At 47.4% G+C, this 9,709-nt stretch overlaps 1 long non-coding RNA gene across 1 annotated transcript; it reads left to right on the plus strand.

Moving 5' to 3' along the window:
- The first annotated feature begins 7,723 nt into the window (after positions 1-7,723).
- Positions 7,724-9,709, plus strand: LOC145862435 (uncharacterized). Its single transcript, XR_014381897.1, has 3 exons — positions 7,724-7,788; positions 7,872-8,325; positions 8,452-9,709. It is a non-coding gene; the product is annotated as an uncharacterized LOC145862435 (long non-coding RNA).

Consider the following 9,709-nt stretch of genomic DNA (forward strand, 5'->3'; position numbering starts at 1 on the left):
GCCATCTGGTTTGCTTAATTTAAGGAAATTGAAATGATTCATACTTTTACTTTTTAAACTTAAGTATATTTTAAACCAAATACTTTTAGACTTTTACTTAAGTAGGATTTTGCTGGTTGACATTTTCTTTTATTGAGTCATTTTCTATTAAGGTATCTTTACTTTTACTCAAGTATGACAGTTGGATACTTTTTCTACTACTGAGAGTACCTCATAATGAGATAGCAAAAACAGGTTTTTAGACATTTTTGCTAATTTATAAAAAGAAAAAAAGGAAATATCACATTTATATAAGTATTCAGACCCTTTACTCAGTACTTTGTTTCAGTATCTTTGGCAGCATTTACAGTCTCGAGTCTCTCCCATTCTTCCCTGCAGATCCTCTCAGGTTCTGTCAGGTTGGATAGGGAGCGTCGCTGCACAGCTATTTTACATTTACATTTACATTTAAGTCATTTAGCAGACGCTCTTATCCAGAGCGACTTACAAATTGGTGCATTCACCTTATGATATCCAGTGGAACAACCACTTTACAATAGTGCATCTAAATCTTTTAAGGGGGGGGGGGGGGGGTTAGAAGGATTACTTTATCCTATCCTAGGTATTCATTTTACATTTACATTTTAGTCATTTAGCAGACGCTCTTATCCAGAGCGACTTACAGTAGTGAATGCATACATTTCATATTTTAAAAAATAAAAAATTGTACTGGCCCCCAGTGGGAAACGAACCCACAACCCTGGCATTGCAAACACCATGCTCTACCAACTGAGCCATATATATATATATGACTGCTCTAACCTTTAATAATGAACTGTAATGACTCCAATGCTTGTCGTATTGGTGCTGTCCCGAGTGCTGCTATTCCTTAAAGAGGTGGGGTTTCAGGTGTCTCCGGAAGGTGGTGATTGACTCCGCTGTCCTGGCGTCGTGAGGGAGCTTGTTCCACCATTGGGGTGCCAGAGCAGCGAACAGTTTTGACTGGGCTGAGCGGGAACTGTGCTTCCTCAGAGGTAGGGAGGCGAGCAGGCCAGAGGTGGATGAACGCAGTGCCTTTGTTTGGGTGTAGGGCCTGATCAGAGCCTGAAGGTACGGAGGTGCCGTTCCTCTCACAGCTCCGTAGGCAAGCACCATGGTCTTGTAGCGGATGCGAGCTTCAACTGGAAGCCAGTGGAGAGAGCGGAGGAGCGGGGTGACGTGAGAGAACTTGGGAAGGTTGAACACTAGACGGGCTGCGGCGTTCTGGATGAGTGGTAGGGGTTTAATGGCACAGGCAGGGAGCCCAGCCAACAGCGAGTTGCAGTAATCCAGACGGGAGATGACAAGTGCCTGGATTAGGACCTGCGCCGCTTCCTGTGTGAGGCAGGGTCGTACTCTGCGAATGTTGTAGAGCATGAACCTACAGGATCGGGTCACCGCCTTGATGTTAGTGGAGAACGACAGGGTGTTGTCCAGGGTCACGCCAAGGTTCTTAGCACTCTGGGAGGAGGACACAATGGAGTTGTCAACCGTGATGGCGAGATCATGGAACGGGCAGTCCTTCCCCGGGAGGAAGAGCAGCTCCGTCTTGCCGAGGTTCAGCTTGAGGTGGTGATCCGTCATCCACACTGATATGTCTGCCAGACATGCAGAGATGCGATTCGCCACCTGGTTATCAGAAGGGGGAAAGGAGAAGATTAATTGTGTGTCATCTGCATAGCAATGATAGGAGAGACCATGTGAGGATATGACAGAGCCAAGTGACTTGGTCTTTAGCGAGAATAGGAGAGGGCCTAGAACAGAGCCCTGGGGGACACCAGTGGTGAGAGCACGTGGTGTGGAGACAGATTCTCGCCACGCCACCTGGTAGGAGTGACCTGTCAGGTAGGACGCAATCCAAGCGTGGGCCGCGCCGGAGATGCCCAACTCGGAGAGGGTGGAGAGGAGGATCTGATGGTTCACAGTATCAAAGGCAGCCGATAGGTCTAGAAGGATGAGAGCAGAGGAGAGAGAGTTAGCTTTAGCAGTGCGGAGCGCCTCCGTGACACAGAGAAGAGCAGTCTCAGTTGAATGACCAGTCTTGAAACCTGACTGATTTGGATCAAGTAGGTCATTCTGAGAGAGATAGCAGGAGAGCTGGCCAAGGACGGCACGTTCAAGAGTTTTGGAGAAAAAAGAAAGAAGGGATACTGGTCTGTAGTTGTTGACACCAGAGGGATCGAGTGTAGGTTTTTTCAGAAGGGGTGCAACTCTCGCTCTCTTGAAGATGGAAGGGACGTAGCCAGCGGTCAAGGATGAGCTGATGAGCGAGGTGAGGTAAGGGAGAAGGTCTCCGGAAATGGTCTGGAGAAGAGAGGAGGGGATAGGGTCAAGCGGGCAGGTTGTTGGGCGGCCGGCCGTCACAAGACGCGAGATTTCATCTGGAGAGAGAGGGGAGAAAGAGGTCAAAGTACAGGGTAGGGCAGTGTGAGCAGGACCAGCGGTGTCGTTTGACTTAGCAAACGAGGATCGGATGTCGTCGACCTTCTTTTCAAAATGGTTGACGAAGTCATCCGCAGAGAGGGAGGAGGGGGGGGAGGAGGATTCAGGAGGGAGGAGAAGGTGGCAAAGAGCTTCCTAGGGTTAGAGGCAGATGCTTGGAATTTAGAGTGGTAGAAAGTGGCTTTAGCAGCAGAGACAGAAGAGGAAAATGTAGAGAGGAGGGAGTGAAAGGATGCCAGGTCCGCAGGGAGGCGAGTTTTCCTCCATTTCCGCTCGGCTGCCCGGAGACCTGTTCTGTGAGCTCGCAATGAGTCGGCGAGCCACGGAGCAGGAGGGGAGGACCGAGCCGGCCTGGAGGATAGGGGACATAGAGAGTCAAAGGATGCAGAAAGGGAGGAGAGGAGGGTTGAGGAGGCAGAATCAGGAGATAGGTTGGAGAAGGTTTGAGCAGAGGGAAGAGATGATAGGATGGAAGAGGAGAGAGTAGCGGGGGAGAGAGAGCGAAGGTTGGGACGGCGCAATACCATCCGAGTAGGGGCAAAGTGAGAAGTGTTGGATGAGAGCGAGAGGGAAAAGGATACAAGGTAGTGGTCGGAGACTTGGAGGGGAGTTGCAATGAGATTAGTGGGAAGGAGGCAGAGTGAAATGAGTCAAAGGTAGACGTAGGGAGGTTAAAGTCACCCAGAACTATGAGAGGTGAGCCATCCTCAGGAAAGGAACTTATCAAGGCGTCAAGCTCATTGATGAACTCTCCAAGGGAACCTGGAGGGCGATAAATGATAAAGATGTTAAGCTTGAAAGGGCTGGTAACTGTGACAGCATGGAATTCAAAGGAGGCGATAGACAGATGGGTCAGGGGAGAAAGAGAGAATGTCCACTTGGGAGAGATGAGGATCCCAGTGCCACCACCCCGCTGACCAGAAGCTCTCGGGGTGTGCGAGAACACGTGGGCAGACGAGGAGAGAGCAGTAGGAGTAGCAGTGTCTCTCCAGAGATGTTCGCTCACGTTCAAGTCCAGGCTCTGGCTGGGCCACTCAATGACATTCAGAGACTTGTCCAGAAGCCACTCCTGCATTGTCTTGGCTGTGTGCTTAGGGTTGTTGTCCTGTTGGAAGGTGAAACTTCGCCCCAGTCTGAGATCCTGAATAGTCTCCCAGTCCCTGCCACTGAAAAACATCCCCACAGCATGATGCTGCCACCACCATGCTTCACCGTAGGGATGGTGCCAGGTTTCCTCCAGACTTGACGCTTGGCATTCAGGCCAAACAGTTCAATCTTGGTTTCATCAGCCCAGAGAATCTTGTTTCTCATGGTCAGAGAGTCCTTTAGGTGCCTTTTGGCAAACTTTGGCAAACTCCAAGCGGGCTGTCATGTGCCTTTTTACTGATTAATGGCTTCCGTCTGGCCACTCTACCATAAAGGTCTGATTGGCGTTGTGCTGCAGAGATGGTTGTCCTTCTGCGAGGTTCTCCTATCACCACAGAGGAACTCTGGAGTTCTGTCAGAGTGACCATCGGGTTCTTGGGCACCTCCCTGACCAAGGCCCTTCTTTTCCGATTGCGCAGTATGGCCGAGCGACCAGCTCTAGAAAGAATCTTGGTGCTTCCAAACTTCTTCCATTTAAGAATGATGGAGGCCACTGTGTTCTTGCTGCAGACATTTTTTGGTACCCTTCCCCAGATCTGGGCCTCGAAGAAATCCTGTCACGGAGCTCTACGGACAATTCCTTCGACCTCAAGACTTGGTTTTTGCTCTGACATGCCCTGTCAACTTGTGGGATCTTGTAAAGACAGGTGTATGCCTTTCCAACTCATGTCCAATCAATTTCAATACTTCATGCATTTGCACCCAGGTCTGTTTGGTCCTAGGGATATTTGAAATAATGTATTTGGAAACAAGTATTTGAAAATAGTTTCAAATAGTTCAAATAGAAGTAGTTAATTTGCATATATTATTTGAAAATACTAAAATACACAGAAAATGTGTATTTAAATACTTAAATATGCATTTATTTGAACCCAGGTCTGCACTACTGACAAATACTAATTGAAGACCTACAATGTAACTGCTCCTATGAGGCTCTGAGACTTTGGGACACATTTAGCATTTACATGAACAGCTGGGCCTGTATTCATAAAGCATCTCAGTGAAGGATTGCTGACTTATACTCTTAGAAAAAAGGTTTCCAAAATGATTCTTCAGCTGTCCCCAAAGGAGAACCCTTTTGGGTTCCATGTAGAACTCTCTGCGGAAAGGGTTCTACCTGGAACAAAAAGGGTTCTCAAAAGGTTCTCATATGGGGACAGCCGACAAACCCTTTTAGGTTCAAGATAGCACCTTTTTTTTATAAGACTGTAGGATCAGGTCTCCCCCTGTCCATGTAACCTTGTTCATTGTGATCCAAAATATTAAACTGATCCTAGATCAGCACTCACACAGCGAGAGTCTTTATGAATGCAGGTCTAAATTTAACTTACTTAAAGCCTGCAGGTATCACACATTATAAACATGCATGTATGAGCCTTTATAATATCTCTTATGAGGCTTATAATATACACTGCTCAAAAAAATAAAGGGAACACTTAAACAACACAATGTAACTCCAAGTCAATCACACTTCTGTGAAATCAAACTGTCCACTTAGGAAGCAACACTGATTGACAATACATTTCACATGCTGTTGTGCAAATGGAATAGACAACAGGTGGAAATTATAGGCAATTAGCAAGACACCCCCAATAAAGGAGTGGTTCTGCAGGTGGGGACCACAGACCACTTCTCAGTTCCTATGCTTCCTGGCTGATGTTTTGGTCACTTTTGAATGCTGGCGGTGCTTTCACTATAGTGGTAGCATGAGACGGAGTCTACAACCCACACAAGTGGCTCAGGTAGTGCAGCTCATCCAGGATGGCAAATCAATGCGAACTGTGGCAAGAAGGTTTGCTGTGTCTGTCAGCGTAGTGTCCAGAGCATGGAGGCGCTACCAGGAGACAGGCCAGTACATCAGGAGATGTGGAGGAGGCCGTAGGAGGGCAACAACCCAGCAGCAGGACCGCTACCTCCGCCTTTGTGCAAGGAGGAGCAGGAGAAGCACTGCCAGAGCCCTGCAAAATGACCTCCAGCAGGCCACAAATGTGCATGTGTCTGCTCAAACGGTCAGAAACAGACTCCATGAGGGTGGTATGAGGGCCCGACGTCCACAGGTGGGGGTTGTGCTTACAGCCCAACACCGTGCAGGACGTTTGGCATTTGCCAGAGAACACCAAGATTGGCAAATTCGCCACTGGCGCACGGTGCTCTTCACAGATGAAAGCAGGTTCACACTGAGCACGTGACAGATGTGACAGAGTCTGGAGACACGGTGGAGATCGTTCTGCTGCCTGCAACATCCTCCAGCATGACCGGTTTGGCGGTGGGTCAGTCATGGTGTGGGGTGGCATTTCTTTGGGGGGGCCGCACAGCCCTCCATGTGCTCGCCAGAGGTAGCCTGACTGCCATTAGGTACCGAGATGAGATCCTCAGACCCCTTGTGAGACCATATGCTGGTGCGGTTGGCCCTGGGTTTCTCCTATTGCAAGACAATGGTAGACCTCATGTGGCTGGAGTGTGTCAGCAGTTCCTGCAAGAGGAAGGCATTGATGCTATGGACTGGCCCGCCCGTTCCCCAGACCTGAATCCAATTGAGCACATCTGGGACATCATGTCTCGCTCCATCCACCAACGCCACGTTGCACCACAGACTGTCCAGGAGTTGGCGGATGCTTTAGTCCAGGTCTGGGAGGAGATCCCTCAGGAGACCATCTGCCACCTAATCAGGAGCATGCCCAGGCGTTGTAGGGAGGTCAAACAGGCACGTGGAGGCCACACACACTACTGAGCCTCATTTTGACTTGTTTTAAGGACATTACATCAAAGTTGGATCAGCCTGTAGTGTGGTTTTCCACTTTAATTTTGAGTGTGACTCCAAATCCAGACCTCCATGGGTTGATAAATTGGATTTCCATTGATTATTTTTATGTGATTTTGTTGTCAGCACATTCAACTATGTAAAGAAAAAAGTATTTAATAAGATTATTTCTTTCATTCAGATCTAGGATGTGTTGTTTAAGTGTTCCCTTTATTTTTTTGAGCAGTATACTTTCTATAGGAAATGTAGGTTTGATGTTTTTTATGTGTTTTATTATGAAATAAAATCAGATACACTTATGGGCCTGGTAAAGCAGAGGTAGAGTTGTGCCAACCCGTAGTGCACAATGTATTGATACCAATAAGAACTGATGAGAAAAATCCAGAAGGACTTCCTGCCATAAAGAGTCAATAGAGGTCTGTATGCTTTCATGAAGAAACTATGTTCACTTCAACAAGACACCTGGCTCTGAAATGTCAGTCTACTTTGTGTCTTTTTAATATTCTGTATTCCATCACTTTCTTTATGATCATCATGTGTCTGTGGTTGGAGAGGAGTCCAATGGACAGTCACGGTACTGCCAGTTTCTCCCTCAACACAACCAGTATGCCCAAAGAGAATATTAACCTCATAGTAAGTATGAGGTTTTGAAAGTCCTTCTAGGTTTTGAAAGACTCTGAGACTCTAAAGATTCTTTATGCTCAATCCCAAATTACCCCCTTGACCCTACGCCCTAGGGTCTATCATGCTCTTGTGGAGATCTGAGAAGATTCCATTGGTATAATAAGTAATATGGTGAAACTTCCACCTAGCCTATCAGAGTGCAAGGTGGAGCTCTAAGGGTCGAATTTGGATTGGGTCTTTAGTTGTACTCTCTCTCTCTTCTGTTGCTTTCCAGGTTAGTGACACACCTCAAGTGGAGAACATTAGATACAGGGTCCCCTATTTCAAAAGAGGGCAACACAAACTCTCACAGCCCACTGCCCCTCACAGTAAAACATCCAGCTCTCTGGCTATTCAGAAGATGGAGAACCCACTGACACGTGGGGAGGAAGTGTCAATCACCATCCAGTACGCCATCGTAGGGGAGACCGTCCCAAAGGGCTCCGTGGATGGCATCTACCTGGTGAGTAGAACCAGGAACAAGTTGTGACAACATGCAAACCCAGGGGGGGTCCAAAATGGCACCCTATTCTCTTGTGTGCTACTTTTGACCAGGGTCATTTCAGACAGTCCCAACATCTCATCTTCAAAGGAAGGATGTCTCTATACAAAACCAGTACTTCTCATCATCTCCTTCTTGCTGACTTGATGGGATAACCGGGACAAGTGTTTTTCCCTTTCCCTCCTCCAGGCCTTATCCAGAGGAGTGATAGTTCAGCATGGACACATGAAGGTTACCGTGCAGCACGGGAGTCCTGGTGAGGGAGTTTCATTAATTAATTATGAACGTACTTGAAGGTGCTTGATGACAATGACAGTGTGACATGCTCTTGCATTACAGCAACTGAGGGTGAAGTTACTTTGAAGTTGGCAGTGGTTCCAGAGATGGCGCCTGTGGTACAGGTGCTTGTGTACAGTATGCTACCCAGTGAGACTGTCATCGCCCACAGCATGAATTTGGAACTAACCCTGCCCTACTCCATCATCCGTGGAGAGCACTTTGAGCTAAAGGCCACTGTGTTCAACTGTTTCTTGAGTTGTTCTTAAACTCTTGCATTTTGTTTTGTTGCAGTTTGTCTAGTCAGTGTTTATTTTGTATTTATTTTTTACACCCAATGTATCAGTCTTGGGTTTTCCATGTTATCTTACAAGTGTTCCTATTTGGCAGGTTTCTGTGACTCCAGCTCACTCCTTAGACTACACTCTCACACCCTTGAAGGATGTGCAGTACTCATCGTGCTTGTGTGCCAATGGACGAAAGACCTTCAGTTGGACGATGGCACCCTCTATCCTGGGTAAATCACCAGTCTTCATTCAACCATTCAAACAGCAGAATGGATGTCAGCCTGAGTTGTGTACTCTGGTACCATTTTGGATTTTGAGTAACCTGTGCTGCACTCGGTCTTTCAATGTGTGTGTAGGGGTTTTGAATGTGTCCATTATTGCAGAGGCTGTCCAGTCCCACGCTGTGTGTGACAATGAGATTGTGAACGTACTGGATAGAGGACACATCGAATGTTCACTTTGATTGAACTGATACTCTTCATTCATCTTATCATCTGTACGTCTACAGCAGAAGCTCTGACAGAGGAGGTGGACCTGAACTGCAAGTCCCCAATAATGTGGTGGATTGATCAGATGGAATTTCTCTCTCAGTCCTGGGTATAATCAATCATTATATTGTTTAGAGAGGCGTGGTGAGTTTAGAAAGGCGTAGTGGTGGGAAAAGCAGCCGTTATCCAATGATAATGCTGCTGTTCGCTAAAGAAGTCCCATGTTTACCTGTAGGTCACGTCCTGGGTCGGGCCCTCAAGAACCTGGATGGACTGTTGCTGATGCCGTATGGGTGTGGAGAGAAGAATATGGCCCTCCTCGCCCCAAAATATCTACATCCTGGAGTACCTCAGGAACACAGAGCAGCTCACCCCAGCCATCCGAGACACGGCCACCAAGTTCCTCACTAGTGGTATGAGAGGTCCTAAAAATATGGGTCATACAGGGCTGGATTTGTCCAATAGGAGTCCTTTGTTTTTGTTTTCCATTGAAGAACCTTTGAAAACGTTTCCTCACAGTGACTATGACCCTGCTATCATGTAAATGACAGAGCTACACTATAGATGGCATCAGAGGCGCAACTTTCTACATTTTAGTAATTTAGCAGAGGATCTTATCCAGAGCGACTTACAGTAGAGCGCATACATTTACATACTTTTTTTTGTACTGGTCCCCCACATGTCCCCCACACATTCTGAAATTGTGTTTTATCAATGTAGTGTGATACAAAACGAGGCAGCGGTGTGCCCTTCCTGCAGGCTCATCCTGATATGACCCTCCAGCATGACAATGCCACCAGCCATACTGCTCGTTCTGTGCGTGATTTCCAGCAAGACAGGAATGTCAGTGTTCTGCCATGGCCAGTGAAGAGCTTGGATCTCAATCCCATTGAGCACGTCTGGGATCTGTTGGTTCGGAGGGTGAGGGCTAGAGCCATTCCCCCGAAAAATGTCTGGGAACTTGCAGGTTCCTTGGTGGAAGAGTGGGGTAACATCTCAGAGCAAGAACTGGCAAATCTGGTGCAGTCCATGAGGAGGAGATGTACTGCAGTACTTAATGCAGCTGGTGGCCACACAAGATACTGACTGTTACTTTTGATTTTGACCCCCTCTTTGTTCAGGGACA

This window comes from Salmo salar, chromosome 20 (genome assembly GCF_965601325.2).
Source record: "Salmo salar chromosome 20, fSalSal1, whole genome shotgun sequence".
Lineage (NCBI taxonomy): Eukaryota > Metazoa > Chordata > Actinopteri > Salmoniformes > Salmonidae > Salmo > Salmo salar.